Raw genomic sequence first — 23,567 nt, forward strand, 5'->3', positions numbered from 1 at the left:
CTTGAGGGCAAAACGCCTGCTTGACGGGCACAAACTGTCGCAAAAGACTGCTGAAATTGGAGCCAGACATGCGCAGAAGGATTGTCTGATGGAGCCAGAGGAGGAGCCGCGAAAATGAGCAGAGTCGAGCTTCCAATCAAACGCTTTATGTAAAATCAACTACGCCCCCCGAACTTCTCAGCATGCGTTTGCTGTCATATCAACACAAATGGATGTAATAACGTTAACAAATATGAGGGTTTTATATATTCAATCGCGCCAGCTCCAGGCCGCAGCGCATAACTTACTCGCGGCGTCGCGGGCTGATTCCGGCTCGCATGCGGCAGCGCCGGCGCGCTCGGCCGCCGCATCTGGCTCAATTGACTCGGACTGGAATCGGGCAGTGAGTCCAGGCATCCGGAGTAGGTCCAGCAGAGGTACCATTAGTCAGTCTGAGCTCTAAGAGATAAGTCTCCGGCAGGCGAGAATCTAGCCGGAACTGTGTTTTGCTATCTGGGTGGCTAGGCGTGTATCAGCAAACTAATAAAGCCCGAAAAAAGCCCTGAACTTAGCGAATAAACAGTGTTCCACCAGGATCATGTATGTCAGAAACTATAGTTTACTGCTGAACTCATTTTGTCATGGTAAAATAACACAGAAATCGAATAATAACATTTCAGTCTACTTCAGTCTCCTGCCGAAGCTCAGACGCCGCGCTTTGAGAAACTGTCAATCACAGCTGTCAATCACGATGACACGCCCAGCATTAAATTACTGCTAAAAACAAACTGTTTACAAAAATGAAGATCTGCACCTATTTCAGCACAATAACCAGTGCCTTAATCGACCAGAACTATCTTTCGGGACATTTTATTGCAAGTGTAATATTTTTTTTTATTTGGGCTCAAGTCTCCTTCATTAACACGGAGGAGGCGGGCTTTATGACTTGTACTGCAGCCAGCCCCCAGGGGGCGATCTAACGGCCGAAACCTTCACTCAAACGTAGGCTTGCGGCACACTTGCATTAAACACACATGTACTGCAAAGATGTTGATGTTACCTATGAGTAACTTACTTAACCAGTAAAAGATCACACAGCATGATTCAAGACAAGCACAACAAAGTGTTTGGATTTCAGACTCATAGCTGTATATTCAAGAGATTATTGTGCTATAGATATTGTATCCTGTGTGTAAATTATACATTGACTATTGGAGGATAGACTTTTATTCAGTAGTTTGTGCAATACTTGTGCATGCCTCACTGCACCAACGATATACATATTTAATTCAATGATATCTTATTTATTGATTAAACTTATGTACATTTTTGGATTCTGACTGTAATTTGTAACGGACAATTTCAACAGACATGCGATTCACAGAGAAAACCTATTGTTGATATAAAACAGTATTTTGCTGAACATTGACATATTTGCATCCCTATACTGAAAAATGAATGGCCAGTAAAAGATTAGGCAAAAGTTTTTATGGTTTAACTTCCATGTGTGAGCACAGTCATCTATGAAAATATGCACTAATAGTCTAATATTGACTTACCTTTAGGCTATATGTAGATAAAACAGCTACTTTATGCAACAATGAACCTTTGAAACACTGTCAAAGACAACATACTTTTAGGGACGGTCAATTTTATATTAATTTATTCTTTTTAGTATTAGTATTCATTATACTTTGGGTAAAATCCATTAACTTTCAAACCAGTGTTCATGTTTTGATTATATATGCATTATTCTTGATTTGCCCAAAGGAGTTCCACAGGGCTCAATTTTGGGACCTACACTACCTGACAAAAATCGATCCCAGTTGTAAGAGCAACAAATAATAACTCTTCTTCTAGTTGATCATTTGGAAAAGTAGCAGATGAATCATCTGTTGAACTACATCCCAATCATCACAAATACTGCTGAAGACCTATTAGAACCCACGTCGACAAAAGATTCTCAAAGAAATCAGTCATGTTTGGTGAAGGAAAAATCATGCTTTGGGGTTGAATTCAGTATGGGGGCGTGCAAGAGATCTGCAGAGTGGATGGCAACATCAATAGCGTGAGGTATCAAGACATTTGTGACGCCTATTACATTGCAAACCATGTGAGACGGCAAATTCTTCAGCAGGATAGCGCTCCTTCTCATACTTCAGCTTCCACTTCAAAGTCCTAGAAAGCAAAGAAGGTCAAGCTGCTTCAAGATTGGCCAGCCCAGTCTTTAAAACATTACGTTGAACATTATTAAGCATGTTTGGGGTAAGATGAAGGAGGAGGCATTGGTGATAAATTCATAGAATCTTGATAAACTTTCTGTTCTTGATGAACACTTTCTTTGCCATTCCAGATGACTTTATCAATAAGTTATTTGAGATGTATGGATTCAGTTGTCCAAGGTAATGGGAGTCATACACAATATTAATGTCCACTGCACCATGACTTTATATTCTATACTGTACATAATTTCTATTAAGTGACAAGACTTTTGTCTAAGCAAAGTCAGACCTTACTGTCCTAATTAAATCATTAAAAATCAATGTATGATCATATTTTATTTTGGTAAAATAAGCACAATCTAGAGGACTTTGCTTTTCATATAAGCCACTTCTGATACCAAATGAGCCACTACTGATAACAAATGATTAACTAGAAGTCAGGATATTATTTGTTGTTCCCAAAACAAGACTTCGTCAGGTAGTGTATTTAATTTTCACTGTATATGAATATGTTTTCTTTGGGAAACAATTATGATTTCAAACTAGTTGAAAAACTATTTTAATAATGTTTTTATGGTACTTTTTTGGAGTCCAACAACCCTTTATGGTCTAAAGAAAAAAAATAAATGAAAGCTATTTATTTTTTGGTGAACCACTCTTCCACCAATAACTATTCTTTGAATGTGGAAAGCATAAGAGAAAATAAGAAATATATGCTATTGCAAAGGATTTGTGAGCTCATTATGAAGTAATTTTGTGGTATAAGCTCTATATGCTTCCACATAACTTTAGGATGTGATGTTTCTAGCAATCCAATATTGAGGAGAGCAACACGGCAGACAGAAGAAAGAAAAAAAACGAGTCTAAAGAAAATTCAATGGTGGCATTGTAGACTACATTACAGAAAGTAATAACTGGTTCTCTGAGCTTAACACCCTAGCAAACACCCTTCAGACTGTAAATTGGATCAAGGATTGCAATCTTTCACAGTACCAGGGTGGCTCCAGTTTTAAAGAAATCATTCTGTGCTATTTTCTTATTTCTCATTTGTATGTCACGAAAGATCGGTATCATTTTAAGAATTCGACTCGCTGTTTGTTTTTTACTGCCAGAAAACATATTTAGCTTACATGACTGCAAATGTAAACAATTATTTGGGAGTTTTTCATTCTCCGTTTAATGAGGCAGGAGAAAGGAGCACATGCACAGAGATGCTCAAATATTAAGTGACTGGGACCGAAGAGGTTTATCTCCACATTAAGGCAGGCAAAAAATAAATGAACTATAACAAACGTCCGCTGATTATAATAGTTCAGTTTCATGGAATTTCATGAGAGCAGATTAACTCACTGAGACAAGCTGATGGAGTTCAGGTATTGCAGTAAAAAGAGCAAGGTTTTCTCATGCTCTATGAAATATTTCACAATGAATGTTGGAGGGAAAAACATAAAATCACACAAAGCCTGGAAAACAAACTTTGCTTGTCGCATTGAAAAATTGAGCAGCATATTAAACTCTCAAGCATTAATGCATTATTCATTTTCATCATAAATCTCAATTATTTCCAACAAAATGTAATTTCTAATACGTCTCAAAATAATGTATCATGTTTAATAGCATACTATATATGTCTGGAAACATCTTTGTCTTGATAAAGCTAAAAGTCACAGTGAGCATATTCTATCTTACTGACATTGTTGTCTTCTTGCTAAAAAAAAAAAAAAAAAAAAAAAAAAAGAGTACAATTACACAACAATTCATTCACACGGTTTCAACACTGATAATAATAGAGCACATTTCTTGAGTACCAAAGTAGTATATTAGAATGATTTATGAATTATGATGTCTGATAAACTGAAGGAAAGTTTTCTAAAAGTTTACCTTTGCCATCACAGGAATAAATTACAATACAAGAAAATAATTTTAAATAATATAATTGAAACATAAATATAACAGTAATATATAATTTCACAAATATAGATGCAGCCTTGGCGAATATATATATTAGAATTTTTTTTATTGTTTCGTACAAAAATACTTTCGTAAGCTTTGTGGACAGGACTGTGTGCAGGTATAGTGTGTCCACAGTCATACTGGAGTCATTCAAACACATTAAGTTCTCTTTTTTTCTTTTTTTCCGACACTAAAAATAGATCCAAATATAAGGCTCACTATAATATGATGTAGGAGTGTGTGTGTGGAAACTTTATAACAATATTGTGTGTGATTCATCGTTGCAGAAAGACTTGAATTATATCCACAATGTCACATATAATTGTTGGGAAAGTTCTTGCTGTAGTGAGAGAGATCTGATTCATACTTGTCTGTCACTATGCTGCTTATCTGTGAGACGCAGCAGGAGAAGCTACAACCATCAGAGTCAGTGAGAGATCTCGTGGGAAAGGTGGGTGGGAAGAACCAGCTCATTTGCAACAAATGCACAGGCAACAAAAACAGCTACAATGTCTTAACAGCTCTCATTTCCAATGTACACAAAGGTATAAAAAAATAATCTGATGTCTATTTTGAGCGGAAACTTTACAGACATACTCTGGAGACACAAAAGACTTTTATTAAATCTTGAAAAAGTGGTAAAATAGGTGCCCTTTAAAATATATTTTTTTCCCAGATGAAACAGATATTGACCTACAGATTATGTGAAAGGAGATTAAATAAATTAAATAAATTAATTAATATCTGCAAAGCAGACGCATGTGAAAAAAAAAAATGTGTGTACTCACATACTTCCCTACTATATAGACAGAATGTGAAAAACAGTAGAAGGATAATACATCAAAATTCATAGCATTTTAAAACCAGCAGCAAGTAATCAGATGGTGTTTTTTTTTCCCACAAAGACTCTGAAATTCACATTCAGTTGACTCTTTCCTATTCCATATGTAAGTGAAGCAATGCTGGCATATACTGTGCTGTAGGTAATGATGACAACATGGTACAATAGACATAGCACATCCAAATTCCATAACAATTCATACATTTTTCCAATGTACTATGTAGTACAAATATAGCTCCTATACTCACATTTGGGACACACTGACATTCCTTGCAAATCTCATTTCTATTTTTAAATATTTGTATCTGATGCACATCAAGGGCTGAGCACAAACACGTTTAACTGTGAGTCATAAAAACCAGAGAAGCATCCAAGCCAAAGCATGAAGTCAGTTTGATGGAAATGCTTCCAAATCCCAGAGTGCATCTGCCCAGGTGGATTGAGACAGTAAAAAGAGTACGCTGTGGCTGTGGGAGACTCATGCTGGATGTGACGACAGAGGAGCCGTCCTGTCCTCACATCTCCAGCTTCAGCTGCTTTCAACCGGAAAGATGAGAGCTGAAGCCTGACTGAAGTGACAGCACGTCTGGAAAAAAGCACTTCTGCTTGTCCTTGAGCAGCCGGGAGAGAAGAGTCCCTTGATGTCTGAGTAGGCAAAACTCACATACACACACACACAGCACACACTATACAATGCTGTAAGAGGCGTCTTAAGTGTTGTTCTGATCGCCTTAAGTCCGGTTACAGTGTGACAACATTGTTGAGAATCTCCTCAAAAACACTTCTGGAGTAAAATATTCATCAGTCTGCACCCCACGAAAAGAAACTACAACAACAGTGGCTCATTTGCATTGAACGATGTGCGTTTCAAGGCTGTTTCCGTATTCCTGTGAACATCTCTGAAATCACTTCATGAACACAATGCGGAGATTTGAGAGATTATTGCTGCGATCTTTGCAGCTGTTTTTAGAAAGAGCGATTGGGGACAATCATCCTGCTATTATAATTAACCCTTTCATAATTACACAAATAGCTCTATACAAACAATCAGTGATCAGTAAACCCAAGCTGGAATGTCTGCTGGTAGAAAACAAATAAATACCATTTATGTTCCTCAAATTAGCATTCAGACATTTGTGAATAGTCTTGCGTAGAGAATGAGTACCATGCACAAACTATTGCTGTATTTGCATATGACTGACAAATAAGCATTATGTTAAGGGCATAATTTACCCCAAAACATGTAAATATGTTGTTAATTCACTTTAATTGAATAACATTAACATCAATTTAAGGTCAATTTAACTTTTTGCTCACTATTCACTTAATTCAGAGGTACCCAAACTTTTCCTTATGAAGGGTTAAAAAACAAACACAACTGAGGACTTTGGGCTGAAGGTATATGTTTAACTGTATTAAAAATATTCTGTATTACAAATTTTCTCTTTTAAATAATATTTAAAAATAAATCAAACCAGGCTCATTGTGAAAACATAGTCCCGTGGACAATTCTGGAGACCGTGAAATACATCCCGGGAGAATCCACGAGAGGCCGTTGTTTGCGTTTTTTCGTATCTCAAATGTCTTTCGCGCGTGCCGATCACACATGCGCTGTTCTCGTGTAAACCTACCAAAGGCCGCTGTCGAACGACCGTATGTCTGACTGACTGAATGATTGACTGTGCGACCGGCCAATCGACTGACCCTGCCTTCTCCTTCCCTAAAGCCAACCAATTTTACTGATTGACCCGCCCACCCACTTACTTCCCTAAACCCAACCAACAATTTACAAAAGCCGTCCAGAAAAAGAAAAGCCCTCGTCACATTTTCAACCTGTTATTCACTTGTTCGTTTCATTTTTTGGATACTGTTTTTGTCTTACCTGATTTCTGGAACCGCTCTTCCCTGGACCTGAACCTGGTTTTCGTCGTGGTCAGCTCCTCTCTGCATGTCAAGTCTGCCAACCTACACGACGAGCTAGCTGTTCAAACTGGTTGCATCAGGAAAGCCCTCCACAAGGAGGTAAGCGGTCAGCCGGTAAGCAAGAAAAGGAATGATGTCATACCACCCCGTTTCGTGCAATTAAAAAATGAAATGCAGCTATACATTTCTCTGGCTACTTAATTTGCAGTCTCCAGAAACGTCCATGGGACTACGTTTTTAGAATGAGCTTGGGTTGAAATAAATAGAAGGCTTTACTTGTAATGTGAAGGACGCTGACAATGGAGATGAAGATAACACATATAGTGGTGTCAGTGTCCATGGTGTCACTGCTAAGAAAAAATATGACCAACTTGATCCACTTCAGTTTGCATAGAGCAAAGGAGTAGGTACATGTGATGCTATTAATAGTCTGTTGCACTTTGTTTTGAATCATTTAGAAGGCCCTGATGCATGTGCATGTGTACTTTTCTTTGATTTTATATCAGCGTTTAATATGGTTCAACCAAATGTTTTAATTAGGAAACTAAAAAAGTTAGGAGTAAATCCTACAATTATTGAATGGTATTACTGCTTTTTGAAAACTGAACTCAGTCAGTCAAAGTAAATAATAGTTTGTTTAAACTTTAATATAGTAGTTCTGGTGTCCCTCAGGGCTCATCACTTTTGTTTACTCTATATACTAATGAGTGCTCAAGCAGGCACTCACAGAATCTTAAATACTCAGATGATAGGGTAATTTTAAGTTTGCTAAAAAACAAGATCCTGTTTGTGTTTATTTTTCTGAAATTGATTCATTTGTTGAGTGGTGTGATGAAAACTTCTTTAAAGTTAATACAAAAAACTAAGGAAATAATATTTGATCCCAAGTGTGTTTTTGAACATTTACCAGTGTTTGTACATAATCACAAAAACACTCAGGTACAGTCATACAAGTATTTGGGAATTTACATAGATAAGTCTCTACCATGGGATACTCACGTAAACTGGAACTTCACCAAAGACTTTATTTTCTATGAAGGTTATGGTTCTATGTAGCTTTTGTCTGTGTATCTTTTTTGACCCTCAAAGTGCCAGTAGATTTGAATTAGCATTTTATAAATCAATGAAGACCACTGTTTCAGCTAAAAATCCTCTTTTAATGTTCAACTAAAGAGAAAAGGTTGCCAGCAACTTGGCCTGAGGTTCAGCTAATTAACAGCAAATTTTCATTTTTGGTTGAACAATGCCTTCAAGGCTATTTTAATGTTAAAAACTGTGCAATTCAAATGAATGGGAATTTGATAACCAATTCTGGTTCATCCACTTTAAATGTAAGCCTAATGCTTTTGAGGGTTAAAATTCACTTTAATCTGAATTGTAATATTTTATGTAAATAACTTCATAACAGATGCATATGCCATCCATAAGTGCACTTTGACAGCACAAACATACTGTCAGGTTTCCTCCTCGGGTTCAGTTATTCGCAGCGAGTGGAGATGAGCCATGAGAGATACTGTGCAGCACAGGAAGACAGCGCAGATGTAATCATCAAACAAATCTCCTGCCTTCTGTTATTTCCTGCCTTCCTTTGATCATTTCTCCTCTAAATATGAATGGATGCTTCCACACAAGAAAATGGCCAACTGTATAGACAGGCAGTCTACCACACTAATGCAATGCTGCCACAGAAATGGTCAAGGCAAGCAACTGAAAACAAGGTTCAATTTCACAATAAGCTCTTGCGTATTCAAAAGTCTTTTTATCCTTTCAATAATCTCACGCATTACAGTACAATCATGTGCTATCTGCTATATGTTTTCAGTTAAAGTGAGATGTTACAGCTTAGTCCTATAGGAAATTATCATAATTCAACTGTATTTTCTGAAGTACAATATAAAAGCTTGAGATGTTCCAAACAAACACATGATCAAAATTAGAGATTCCTATCAGCAGAAAAGTCTTTAATTATCTGACAATCCCTATTCAACTGGCAGCTGAATTTCCAGCTTTTATTGACTGATAGTGATCCTTTCTAAAGTGGCCGAAATTCTCAGACAGCAGCTGATCAGATGAAGAACTAATGGATGAAGAGGAGTGATGGTGATTCCAAATCTGTGATTTCTAGAATATTGCATCTGTAACACAAGTCCCCAAAAAAGGCTGGCCATCTGAAAGAAAATCCAAAAGAGGAAAAGATAATGCAAAGAATCTCTAACTCTGTCCATACTCTAACTCTGCAGTCGGTTCAACACTGCAGCTGGAATTGATCAGTAGTTCATCTCTGACCAGGGTACAGATCTCTCTCATAAAACAGTGTCCTGAAGAAGAAAAGAAAATGTGGACAGAGAGCCCTCCAACCAAACCACTCATCAGCAGAATGAATCAAATCCCTGGAGACTAACATTTGTTGAAAACCATGGGGACAAAGTCTACTTTCAGCAATGAAAGCAGATTTATTTATTAGCAGGTTTTCTTGATTTGTTTTTTCATTTGCAATAGCGCACATCCAGTATGCATAAATGAAACTGGAATCAAAGTGAACCCACTACAGACAACAAAAAAGCTAAATATTAATGACAAAAATTTGTTTAAATATTTATGTTTTCACAGTTGACCTTTACAGCTTAGATAGTCGTCACCAGTGTGTGTTGAAAATTGTCACCACCAAGTATTGTCTGACAAAGAGCATCTCGAAATGTCAGCAAAACCGCTAAAGCCATTTTTTGAAGCTGAAAACACTGAAACAATTAAATATCTAGCCCAAATCCTGATCTAAACCTGATTGAAAATCATTGGAAAATCATTGGTGACATAGTTACAGCTCAGAAATGCCCATGGTTAATAAAGTTATACAGTACTATGGCCATAAGACTGTAGAAGAGCTCTTGTGATTAAAGCAGAGAAGTGTGAGAGACTAGTGGTGTCCTTGTGGGGGAAAAGGAATTTGTTTGATTAGTTTTGTGTCTACTTTATATTAGAAAAGAAAATGTTTAGACTAACAACAGATTAATCAATATTTTCTTTTGTATGATACCATATATTAACCCAGCATACTTCTTTCTTACTATCATGTATGCTTCTTTATAGAAACTCATAACAATATGGAAATAGCAGAATAAGAATAACTGTAGTGTGGGGGCCTTGCTCCAGACTTGACTTCTGTCTAATAAGTCTAGACATGTCACAAGGCGCTTGATGTTTGTAGAAATTTTGAAATATATTGAAGGTCACTTAACTGCTAAGAGATTGGTACAAGAACCAAATGACTGCAGAATGACGGATAGGTGATGTTACACCAAAACTCCACCTGTTGATATCAGTTGTGTGTATATGCTGGAGTCAGGAAAATGTAAGTTAGTTATGCACCTCCTGAATGTAATTCATGTATAGCATTGGGGTAACGTGACCCAGAGCTTTGTTCTCAAATTATTCATTTGAATCTAATAAATTGATCATATTTTTGACATCAAAGAATACCCTCTCCTAACCTTTTTGATTAAACACGCATGAAATTGGCATGACATTCCAACATCCTGCACCTGAAAATGTGTTTAAAGCAAAGGTCTGTACACTTCCCAATGACTTTTGACTGCTACAACCTTCTACTTCATGCTCTGATAGATAGATACATGGATGAATGGATGAATAGATGGATGGATGGATGGACAGATGGACAGACAGACGGACAGACAGATAGAGAACATCTACACTCTCTTTAAAAGAAGTTTCTAAAAGTGTTTTCCATTGTATGGGTAACATTTAAATGTGTCTCGTTGAGCTATTTTTAAAGTCCCTCATAGGTTCCTATTCATCCAAAATCATTATATATAATGTAGCATCAGCTTTTTCTTGCAATGTAAGAAATTAATAGTTAATTTATTTTGTGCAACACTTTTATTTTCAAAGCAGTTCCACATAATTCTTCTGTTCCTTTTTTATAGATTCATGATTAATTGTGTATTAAGTTGCAATCACCGTTACGCAACGTGCAAAATTTAATCACATTATCTCCTTTTGAAGCAGGAGTTCATCTCAAGTGGCATGCATATTATGAATCAGTTCATTTCTCATAATCCCCAGGTGCCCAAGAACAGTAGAGAGTCTGATGTGGCTCCAGAAAGTACAGCCAGTGGCTCATGATGCGGCGCAAGCGTGACGTGACAAGAGCAATTTATCAAACTATTACTCACATAATGTGCTCTTAACTGGAAGCGGCATGTGCATACATATCGTCATAAATGTCTGGAGAGCGAGGACAGCGCGCCTGCCATCATCACTGCAGGAGCAAGAATAACTACCCTCATCACTGATGAATACAAGACATTTAGATTTATGAGTCGGACTGAAGCTCTCTCAGGAATAGCGATATGCCTCTGTGGAAATGAGTGGACTTATGCAGATGTAAACGTATTCAAGCGTTGCCATGTCTCGCTGACGGCAGATGCCAACCTTGTTTGCATGTGAAATGAGGAAAAAAAAAAGCCTGAGGACAAGATGCTGTTGTCTCTGATCATCTTGACGTCCTGCTGTATCTATAATGGTGTGATGAAGTAAGTGTTATATGCCCACACTGATCTGATTATTAGGCTTTTACAACAACAACACAACCCCTGCTGCGAGTCTGCTTTATTGTGATGATGCGAGCCGCAGTGGGAAGAAGTTTTGCTGATTTATTTCATCTGAGAAGAGCTGAGGTGATGCTTTTCCTCTGGTTTGGCTTATTTTATGCCAGCTGTCCTGTTGTTTTTGAACCAGGAGGCTCGAGATGGATCCTGTCTCCTACTGTGCCACATGAAGAACATCTGCTAGGACGTTTCCAGTCCTCATAAAAAAATTAAATGCTTTTTAGATGTTGTTCTAATGGGAGTATCATCGGAGTTAGCATTGGTAGGCAAGTTGGCGAATGCTCAAACTGTAGAATAATATTATAACTATAGTTTAAGTGCCTGATGTTTTATTTTTAAAAGTCAATGCTTCATGTTTACAGCTGGCGTTCAACTTAAAGTCAACTTTTTAATCAATCTCTGAGTGTAAAATAACTGTATTGTTTTCATACCAAATTTGGTAAAAATACCAAAGGCCAAATAAATTGTCTTATTGTAACGTTGAACTGCTGGACGACAGAATTTGCAGTCTACAGATGTTACTACTTCAATGTGTTCCTTATGCCGCCATTCATACCGCGGCGACGGCGGTACTTGATGCGCCAGCAGCTTTTGACCGCTGGGTGGCAGTTTAACCACAGATATTCAGCTTTGCCTTTTCACAACACTAAACAGACTTTTCTGTGCGTACCTTATGTGATCAGATGTGTTCAATTAAAATATAATTTTGATTTAGTTTTCTTATAGTGATAAACATGATCTTACCAGGGCTTAAAGTATTCCGGCACCATGCCGGATCTCCGGCGTGCGGCCGTGAGAGAAAAAAAAAATAGAGCTTGCACATGCGGTTTAGTTGGGGATGCTCAAAATAACTGATTAAGCAATAACCGAAAGGGTGCGTTTGTAACCGATGAATGGTATCAGTTAAACGATTAAAATATGCTTTATACATTTTTAAAGTTTGTCTGCATACGGGGCATCTGTTTAATGGTTTACTGACTGCCGCCAGTGTTTTACGCTCTGCTTATGCTTGCTCAGCGCGCTTTAAGTTTTGCCGTTGCGCGCTGTGTGCTCGAGTGGAAAAAGCGTGTTACCTCTGTTTCATTGTTCAGTCAAATGAAAGCACTGCAGGCTTTCTGTTGAGGTGACAGCGGGGTTTGGGTTGTCAATGTGAGTACGATAAACTTTTAAAGACTGAGGAGAGACTTGTGGTCGCTGTTTCAAGTTATCCAGAGCTGTATTTATAGATCTTAAATATCACAATATTATTAAAATTACAATTATAACATCGACAGCAACTCGACTCGCGCACACCAGCTAATTCAGTCGTTTTCTAGTGACATACAAAAGAGGCTTATTTTTTTCTTGTCAACCATAAAAGGCAGCGCGGTACGTCGCGCGTTTTTGCAACGTAAAGGCGTGCGCTTTGTGATCGGCCCCTAAATGTACAACAAATATTTGTTAACTCTTGGGATGGTAACACATGCAAACACACGTTTCTACAGACACATTTTGCCAAAGAAGCAAAATGAAAGAAGGATATTTCTCGTCACAGTTTCACACAGTGTTGACAATAACCAGCGCTGATGCAGATCACCTCTGTGCTGTATGGAGCCGCTTCATAAACCTAAAAAAAGCAGGCTGTTGATGATTTAGGGTGGGCTACAACCAACAAACCCCTTTTTATTTATTTTTTTTATTTTTTGAAAATTACAGTTATTAATAGTTCTTATATAATATCAGCTTTTAAAATAGCCTACAATCTACGAATCAAACAAATCCAAAGATTTTCTTGATTTTTGTATAATAATAACTCCGCACCAAACTGAGGCTTTCATTTTATAGCTTAAAACATGTATGCAAATGTATGCAATGTCATATGTAAGGGCTGTGACGGTCACCGTGACGACAATCACTCTAGAACACACATTTTCTGTTTTGTTGCCAAATAGCCTATACATTTATGAACATAACGTTAACTTAGACGTGATACAGCAAGTTCAAGTTCAGCCATGAACCTTGCTGGAAAACTTATATTACATCGCCAATCTGGAAACATTTTGGATTCGTGGCGAACTAGTAAGGCGAATCAATAGTTAGGATGAAGCTATTTGTAGGGCTTGTTTAGAAAAATAAGTGTTAAATGGACAAACACGTCGAACCTCCATAGCCATCTGTGGTAATGTCACCCAGCCATGACATGCGGAGCCAGCTCCGGTGTCATCTACTGAACGCAAATGCCCAGCTAGTCAGCCAGGTATGGTAGAGAGGCCTTTTCAAAAATGGGCAAATACAAAAGAGAAACTGATAAATAGTAGACGTTGATGAGAAATGGACCAGCATATTTGGTAGTTGAGAACGCGCCGATCCACAATGTAGAGCTGGTTTCCGAGAAATGCAGGCGGCGGAGCAAGATACTCTCTTTGCCACGGTTGCGAAAAAGTATCTGTATGGGCTACAGGCACACAGTCTCAGTGCTGCTGGAAACATTGTAATCTCAAATAAGTCTCCGCTTAAACCGAACAAAGTCAACATGTTAGTTTTTCTGGCAAATAATTTAAAATATGAATAGAAAAAAAGGCAGAGAGACGCAGTTTTTTTTTCCAACATCTGACTTATGTTGTTACAAGCCTATAGGCTAATATTTTTGTTCTTCGTTACTATTTATATTATTATTGATTAGTATTTGAGAAGTTTTTAAAATGTAACGTTTACTGTTTCAAGCAGTTAAAGTTATTTAATATTTAACTAGCCTAGGCTGTATTGTGTTGTTTTATCAACGAAAGTTAAAAAACAAACATGTTCGTTTGTACGAATATTTAGCATAATACTTTGGTCTTTTTTTATTTCTTAATTTTACATGAAATGTAAATTAACTTAGGTAGGCTACTTGGGTACAGGGGCGTAATTTGTTGGTAGTATACCGAGGAATGTTTAGACAGTAAATATTGTCATCATTATTTAAAAAAATTATAAATAAATAAATTAAATGAAAAAATAAATAAAACACCTTACGGAAAGGATGCAATGAAGGAAAAGCATGCTCTTAATCATTCTTCATAATCTGATTCTTACCCTATACATGCAATAAACTTATTGCGCCAACAAGAACAAGCTCTAAAAGGTAAAGTCTAAAGCAAGAGGAGTTATTGATATGATATTAATGTTAGTTAATATTATTGATCGTAAACACGACCTGCGTTGTATAATAAACGGCGTCATTGTGTCCTGTCTGCGATTTTTTTTCTCGTTGAAGAACAGAAAATTCATGTTGTCACCATCTTCCCAGCCAGGTTTTCATCCACAGTTTCCGCTTTTGTTTCTTCTCAAACAATAAAGTTTCGCTATAGCAGGCCCGGCGGCAGGATATCATAACTGAGGGCGCAAGGGCCATTTAAAAATAGTTTCTAAAATTAATGTGTTACTTAGTTACATTTTTAGGCATTAGTGTAGCCAAACAGAAAGCCATGTCTACCTATATTATTCAGCCTGCAGCGCAAGAGGTGGATCCGCGGTAAATCCACACGCACTAAATAGCCTACCTTTTTCTTTTACAACACTGTAAACATAACTTCGCAGGTCGATCATCTTTAAACGCAAAAGACATTTTTAAGTGTCCTAAATTGACTGCTGCTGTAGAAGGGGATGTTTTTTTTACATAACTGTAAGCGTGTGCTTTAGCTATGCCAAAATGAAAGCAAATATTTTGTTCTGCGTTTTGTCAATTGTATAGCTTAATAATAATAATTAAAATAATAATAATAATATTAATAATAATAATAATAATGGATATAATAAATTATAATATTATTTATAGTATAGACATTTTTACTAGGCTACTTTAATATTAATCCCTAACTCAAAAACTAATGTGAAAATGAATGGCAGCTGTGCTAAAATTAATGTAACGGGAAATTTCTTCTGCGTTTTTCCCCTTTATAGCTCAATAGTTTTATTCAAAGAATTAGTTAAGCAAAACATGAAATAAATTAAACTGCGTGTCTTTGTGATATCCACTAGTCCAGTTTTCTCCAGTGTGAGTTTAGAGTGCGCCTCCACCGCATGCGCATTTATGCCTGCACCAGATCAAAGCAGGTGTAAAGTCCAGCACAGAGCGCGTTGTGCGTTCAACTAGCAATACCCGCTCCACTGTCTCCAACACACAAATACTCGAACTCTTTATTTGTGGACTTACTTTTGATAATAGGCTACTATCATTACCTTTATCATGATTCTATTTTTATTTTTATTATTCAATTTTTTTATTTTATTTTCTTTATTATATGTTATATCCATAATTGTTTGCACTACTGCCCTTTTTGCACTGTCTTTGTACGCAGTGACGCTGCACTGCTTTGGCAATACGAATGTACAGTTATTTGTCATGCCAATAAAGCACCTCAAATGTGAAAATAGCCTAGGCAACAAATAACAAATCGGAGTCTAATAATAACAAATGCCATTTTCATTTTCATACACGTGTGGGTTTTGACAATATGTGTTTAATTAAGCTATAAAGATTAGCCTATCAAATGAAATGCATAGTGAAATATGAAATAAATGTCAATTTTGCTGAATAATTAATTAATCTATATCTTTAATATTTTTAAAATCATCTCGCTTCGGCCCAGAGAAAGAGGCGCGCGGCACCAGCGGACCTGTGCTTTCCCAAACAAAGCCGTACAGTAACTTGCGCTGAATATACATAGTTTGGGGGGGAGGATATAGTAGTGAGTGTTTCCCAAAACCCCTATAGTTTCTCTGTCGCAGATCCATCATTTGAATCACGTCACTATTAACCCTGCTTTTATTTATTAAATGCTTCCCAACGCCGCATTTCTGTTGAGCGAAAAAAAGCTGCTGAAAATAAATAAAGTTATGCCAATGCCATTTTAATAGATTCATGATAGTAGTAGCTGGTGTGCTTCATCTGCGTGATTCTGATTTGACATTCTTCCGATAAACTTGCGCTGTCTTGGTGTAAATGGGCTATGAACTGTTGCTATTGAGGCTAAGGTGTAAATAAGGCTATAGTTCTCTCTGCAACTTTCAGGTTTGAGGTGGGGGAAGTGGCAGAGGCAATTCAAATGAACCATCTCTAAAAATAAAAAATGCCACGTACGCGGCATCTGTGTAAAGATCATTACCTTATTTTATTATTATTATTATTATTATTATTATTATTATTAATTCATTCTTTCATTCATTTTCTTTTCGGCTTAGTCCCTTTATAAGTCTGTAATTGCCACAGCGAAATGAACCGTCAACTTATCCAGCATATGTTTTACGCAGAGGATGCCAGGAGGGCCAGCTGGGGCTTTGGGGGGCGAAGTGAAAGGAGAGGCGGACTTTGCCCCAAGTCTGGGAAAGATGGCTTGCCGTCATTACACTAGTTTTCCGAAGGCACACGAGTTACATGCGCCAAATACATGAACAAATAAATTAATAAATAAGGGAAAGAAAACATCTAGCCTTATGGGTTGAGAGGTCTTTTTGATTATAATCGCCGTTATGTTTCCGTTTTAAATGTAAGGCTGTTGCATAAAATAATACAATTTTAATTTATAAGTGACTTTGCTGCGTCCCCCTGGATGTTTCAATAACGCATAATAATCTTTACACCATATTAAAGACACAGCAGACTAAAGGTTTTCGAGAGTTTTTGTCAAGTTTAAACGGTGTGTTTGTGCGTGTTTATATGCCTGCATATGTGTGTGTGAGAGATTGAGCAAATGAGCGCTCCCTTCACAGCTCTGGTAAGCTGCGAGCAGCTTCTTTCTTTTTGTTATTTATTTTGATAATACACAATATGAACAAAACAGAAAGACATAAAACTTTACGTGTACCCTTTTGTAGACTTAAAACAAGTGTCATATCTTTATAAAATAGCCTAAGCCATATTGAAATATAATTTAAAGAATTACAAATATCTGATATAATAAAATCGCATGAAATAAATAAACCATTATAAAACAAGCAAAAGCAACAAGGTAGGCCTTTATAGCCTACATAAATGAAACCTTTAAAGCCATATTAAACAAAGCCATTTTACAAAGGCTTTGTTAAAAAAAAAGATTTTATATATTCTCTAAAAACAGTAAACACCAGAGAAGGTTTAAAATATGATTTATTTATTTATTATTTATTTAGGATACGATGATTTTAATAATGATTTTATTAAAAATTTGAATTTATCTCAATTTGAATAATCAAATCATGCAAACAGAGCATTTTTGGGGTGAGTGAATGCATGAACTGCGACCTTTTTTCAGTTAACCAAATGTGCAGTGCCACTTTAAAAACGGATCAGGGGAAACTACAAAAATAAGTGTGTTCTGTGTCCCCAAACAAGCATTGATGTTTTTATATGACGCGCTAAAATTGAAAAATTAAATTTACATGAAGAGCTTTATTAGTGAAAAGCTGCTGAGCGCAACGCAATATATGCTGTTTTATTACTCGCTCTGTGCTTAAATAGTCTACTTAACACTTTCCTTAAGATCACAGATACAATATGCAACATCTAATTCCGGGGACGTTCTGGGGGCAGGGTTTGCGTGTCATGCTGCAAGCTACTAGCCCGAAAGTGAAAACGCGACATGATTTCAGCCTCACTGATGCCCATTAACACCTAACAGACAAGCTTTTGGTTATGAATAGGGGGAAGGGGTCTCCACTCTTTAAGTGTTTTTCATAAACATGAATACACAAAATCCAAAAATAGGACGGATGGCTTAACAAAACCTATGCGTTTAAAAACGAAACCGCATTAAATATGGGGCCTTATGAAAATGAATGTTTCTATGCACAACAACTGAACTTAATGTGTTATTTAAAATATCTATATTATGCTCCAAGCATTCGCCAAAACGAATATATTTTTACGTAAAAACACAGAACATAGCTGAATAGAGTGTTGCCTGCTTTAGACGATAGGTTAAAAATTATATTATAAATGGTTATGTTCAGGTCAGTGAAATAATACCTTTAATAAATAAAATGGTGGGCCAGTGATTCCCTCGCTGTCATCAGTGCATGGGTTAATGAGCTTAGGAGAATTCTGCTTTGCATTTTTCTATGCATTACTAACATCACTAAACCAGACATTTGTTTTATAAGTTAACCAAATATTCGCGCAGATTCAGCAGTTTTTTTCTGACGCGTTTGCCATTCATGCCAGTCAGTGAAAAAAGAAGTAACTGTGGCCCTGTTTGCAGGTATTAAGATTCGTTTTCATCAATCTGATGCAACTTTTATTATTTACAGGACGTAAAAATGCAATTAAAAGTTTCAAATCAATTCAATTCAATTCAATTCAACTCAATTTATAAAAAGACTAGCCTATTTTATGCATTAAATAATGAAATATAACTAATTTCCTTTATTTCTGATCAGACCATGCATTTTAGACTATTTTACAATTGTAATATGTGCATATGCTTTTTTTAAAATAACATTCGTCTAACAAATATTTTAGCACATCGAAAGTAATTAAATGACCTGTTTTTGATTAAAAACCTTTATGCAAAAGGATCAGAAATTGATCGCGCACGCATAGGAAAATGCAGTTATGTGACACATGACATGCATGGCTCCTATGCCGCGTTTTTAGGATAAATTGGCATATAGGTGCTGCTTTGAATAGAATAAAACTATTTAAAAACACATTAAAAACTTCACAAAGCGTATCTTATGGAAAAACACCAATTGCCGGGCTCTGCTTTCGGTTTTAAAAGAATCAAGCAGCTTTAAAAAAATATAATTTCCTGAAGAGAAATGACAGAAAAAAAAAGATTAAACATATCGGGACTGTTAAAAGAACATTTCTCTTTAATATATTCTTTCGACTCCGAAACATCAGCTAAGATTATGAATTACGGAGTGTCTCTATTGCCTGCTTCAGCAGTGCGTGGCTGGTTATGAACGAGGAGGCGGAGAGAATGCGCTGTTTAGTTTCTACTTGATATATTTAAATAAAAACTAACACAGAACTGCTTTTAACGCTCAAAAAGTTAAACTAAAATGCACAACTCTTGTTGGTTGCACCCGCGGGATGCACAATAAACCTATCGCGCCATTATTTTAATTCTATATTCGTGAAGAATGAGCCACGAGATTGAGATTTTTGAAGGTGCTCTCCAGCGGCGAAGTTCCTGGCAGAGTAGCGAGTGAAAAAATGTGCATGCAGAAATTGAACAAGAGGAATAACATTTTAAATTATATAACAAGCATTGTATTCTTTCTAATCCCCGCCCAGTTTTAATACAAGTTGTGTTCTTCAATTTTTGTGGCTGGGAAGTTTATTAAGAATATATTAATAATTATATATTATTAAATAATTACATATATATATATATATATATATATATATATATAGAGAGAGAGAGAGAGAGAGAGAGAGAGAGAGAGAGAGAGAGAGAGAGAGAGAGAGAGAAAGAGAGAGAGAGAGAGAGAGAGAGAGAGAGAGCCATTACAAGTAAAACAACAACAACAAAAAACAACAATTTTACTTTAAAGAAAAACAGATGTTTTGAGAAAAAAAAAACTGAACAAAACTGAAACCAAATTATTAAAACTAAACTTGCGGGACTTTATTTATGTCCTGTGGCAAAATTATTTTTATTATACTTTAAGTTATCTGCTTGAAGTAGGCTAGGTCACATTTATCAATGGTAAGTTTTAGTCTAAGTTTACATCAATAACAATGTGCATTGTCCTTTACCATACAAAAAAGGAAGAAAAAACATTATTATACACCATAGTAGCCGCAAATCTTTTTAAATGCATTAAAAAAGCAAGCACATATCTTAGCCTTACCTTGAGTTTGTTCACATTCTGCCAGTATTAACATACATGCTGTATTTTATTACAGTTCATTTTGATGAATTAGGTCTAACTGACAGTTTTTTCTTCTTTTTTCGCGGTTATGCGGCATTATATTTCACACGCATATGCAAGGTGACTGAAATTGAAATTAAAATACCAAACATACTGAGCCATTAATTAAAAAACAAAACAACAGTTATAGCTTCTTTAAAGGAGAACATTGACGTTTTGAAAAAAAAAAAAAACTGAACTGAAACTAAATTATTAAAGATAAACCTGCGAGACTTAATTTATGTTATGTCCTGCGGCAAAATTTGTTTTATTATACTTTCAGTGATCTCCTTAAGGTAGGTCAATTTATTTATTTATTTATTTGCTTTTGATGAAGCAGCATTCAACTTAAGCTCTTTAGACCATGCCCCTGACCGTTTCTCAGTGTTTCGCTGCAATATCTTTAAATAAATAATTTATTTAGGCCTAATTTCATTATTAATTAGTTTTCATTATTCGTTTATTATTATGTACAATTGTTGAGACATAAAATAAGATAGTAAAATATAATCAACAACGAAAATTAAAACAAAAACAGAAATAAAAACATAAATGAAAATGTCTTGTCTTAGTCCTATCAAAATAGCAAACACTGAACATCTCTCTATATTTAGGCTAAAAGACTGCTTTATTTATTTATTTAAGACTACTTATTTGTACTGAATGTTTGTGCTTTCATGTTAGTTGTCTTTTATTTCTTCAATTCTATTTTCCAAAACTAGTCCTCTTTGCACTTAAAAAGTTTACAATAAAGTGTGTTAACAAATTTTAAATGATTAATGAAGGAATTATAATGCTTTGACTTATTGTTTAATCTCATTTACAAGCACAGTAGCATATTTAAAGCTGCTGTAAAGGCTATTTCTGTCCGTTCGCATCCCGTCCCTTTGCGCCCCCTGGCGGCTCATTCACAAGCTGCTGTCATATACTAAAAACAGAGCGGCAGTTATTTCAAACGGCGGCGGTATAAGACGCGGCGGTAATAGTCACTTTGAACTCTCACCTACTGTACGTGCAGTTTATTAAATGAAGTTTCATAAACTAATTTCGAGAGGAGCACGTGATATGATTGACTGCAGCCGGCCACTCATCTAAGCTCATTAGCTAGCCAATCGGAACGATCCAAACCCACTATAAATAACCTAGCTAAAATGTACACCCCTATCTTCGTTTTCCGAAGAAGCACAGAAGGACGGACACAGCTCCTCTTCAAATCCTCAAATCTTCATCTACCATACCATCGCCTGCGACATTAACTTCAACCTACTACAAATCAACAACGACAGCAACAACAAAACTCAAAAAATTCAACGGACACGCCATCATCAACTAAACAACAACATCATGGAAAGAGACGATACACCCGCTCCCCTAGGAACACCAGCACAAGGACAACAAGCCCCAACCGGAAACCAAACAAACACCGAAGCTCCCATAAGAGGCAGAAGACCCATCCGCTCTACAGTTTCAAGGACCCATCGCCGTACACAGTCTCCATCCCCCATAACCCCAAACCGCAACTTACCTTCTCCATCTTCATCATACGCATCTGCAAGATCCTCATCCCTCATCTCAAATAAAATGACAGTCGCCGAACTCCGTCAGACCATTACAAACGCCGGTATATCCATCCCCAACCGCTGCAACAAAGCTGAACTGTTGAAACTCTACGAAACCATCCCTTCACCAACTCCTCCCCCTCAGGACAGCAGACCAACTCGATCCCGGCACACCCCCTATCCTCAACCGACTTCTGCACAGCAAGCAACTAACCACCCCGGACCACCCAAGAAAGCAACCAGGAAAACAAATAAAAAGCTACCTCAAGCTACTGGACAGTCTGCACCCGTTACCATTACCTTTCAAAACACAGACAATCCACAGGAAAATCACGCCACTCCAGGACTTCCCACTCCCCTTCTCTGGCCTCCAGCTCCACTTTCCAGCGGAAACTCCATTCCTGCTCTTCCAGACATCTCTCCCTCTCTCAACCCTCCTCATTCTATTCTCCCTTCTAACCTTCCCCATTCTTCAACTCAGTTTTTTCCCACTCAAACTTTTCCTACGATCCATAACGCCGTTCCTCTTCCTACTAATTTCCCCTCTTCTACTACCTCCTTTTTCCCCTCTACATCCCTCCACCAAGCACCCACTGTCATTACTAACCCTCCCCAACAGTCTACTCTTCGTACTAGCATCTCTTCCGCACGGCCCCCCTTCACTCTAAGCACCGCCACACCCCTTCCCATTCCGCAAAATGCTCCAGTCCTGGAACCACCCCCGATCTCCAATGCCATCAGAAACCTCATCTTATCAGGTGCCGACATAGACCTTTCAACACTCCTTTCACCCATAGCACCTCCCTCGGCAGAGCGACAGGTGGATTGCGGCGAATTCACTATTACCCTTAAACCACCAGTCAGTTCACAAACTCGCACACTCTCCATTGCCGAATTTCACGTAGCCTTCGCACGATACACAGAAACCATCTGCTCAGTTTTTCCCCATAGGAGGCGCGAGCTGAATGACTATATGGCCATCATCTCAGAGCTCGCGCTCTCCTATGGGGGAACACATTTCTACACATATCATAAATTATTCTCAGCTAAATGCGCAATTCGCGTCACTCAGTGGAATCAGTGTACTTATTGGGGGGCTTTGGACACTGATCTCCACAACAGAGTATTCTTAGGATGTCGCAATCTATCCTGCGCGGTCTGCCGCTCTAACCTTCACCCGACCACTTCCTGTCCCTTCGTAATTCCCTCCGCCGATAAAGAACTACAAACCCCAAAATCCACCAGCTACGTACCTCGCCCTTCTACTTCCACTATCCCCTCTCTACTTCCTCCTCCCTCCTCTCAAAACCCTCCTTCTTAAATCTGTCAAAGCTTTAATATCGCTAGATGCTTTCGCCACCCGTGCAAATTCCTGCACACTTGTAGCTACTGCGGCGGCGCACACGCTCGTGTCGTCTGCCAAGTACTAAAAGCAAATAAAAAACATAGAAATTACTTGTCGACTCCTGTTGATATTTCTAATCTGTATTCTGAATTATGCTTGCACCCTGATCCTAATTTTTCTGAATTTCTCATTTCAGGTCTGTCTAATGGATTCCACCCTGGTGTTTCGACCCTTCCTTCCTATAACCTCGCATGTCCTAATCTC

The 23,567-nt window shown here is 37.3% G+C and overlaps 1 non-coding gene across 3 annotated transcripts in view; it reads right to left on the reverse strand.

The window, feature by feature from the left end:
• Window positions 1–4,751: 4,751 nt before the first annotated feature.
• LOC141377866 (uncharacterized) overlaps window positions 4,752–23,567 on the reverse strand; it is a 110,591-nt gene continuing 91,775 nt past the window's right edge. For 2 of the 3 annotated variants that reach the window (XR_015509642.1, XR_015509644.1), the window contains one exon: window positions 4,752–9,086. This is a non-coding gene — a transcript (uncharacterized LOC141377866). The remainder of the gene's footprint in view (window positions 9,087–23,567) is intronic. The other variant, XR_015509645.1, reaches the window with a different exon arrangement.

Source organism: Danio rerio, chromosome 15 (genome assembly GCF_052040795.2).
Source record: "Danio rerio strain M-AB ecotype USA chromosome 15, GRCz13ab, whole genome shotgun sequence".
Taxonomy (NCBI): Eukaryota; Metazoa; Chordata; class Actinopteri; order Cypriniformes; family Danionidae; genus Danio; species Danio rerio.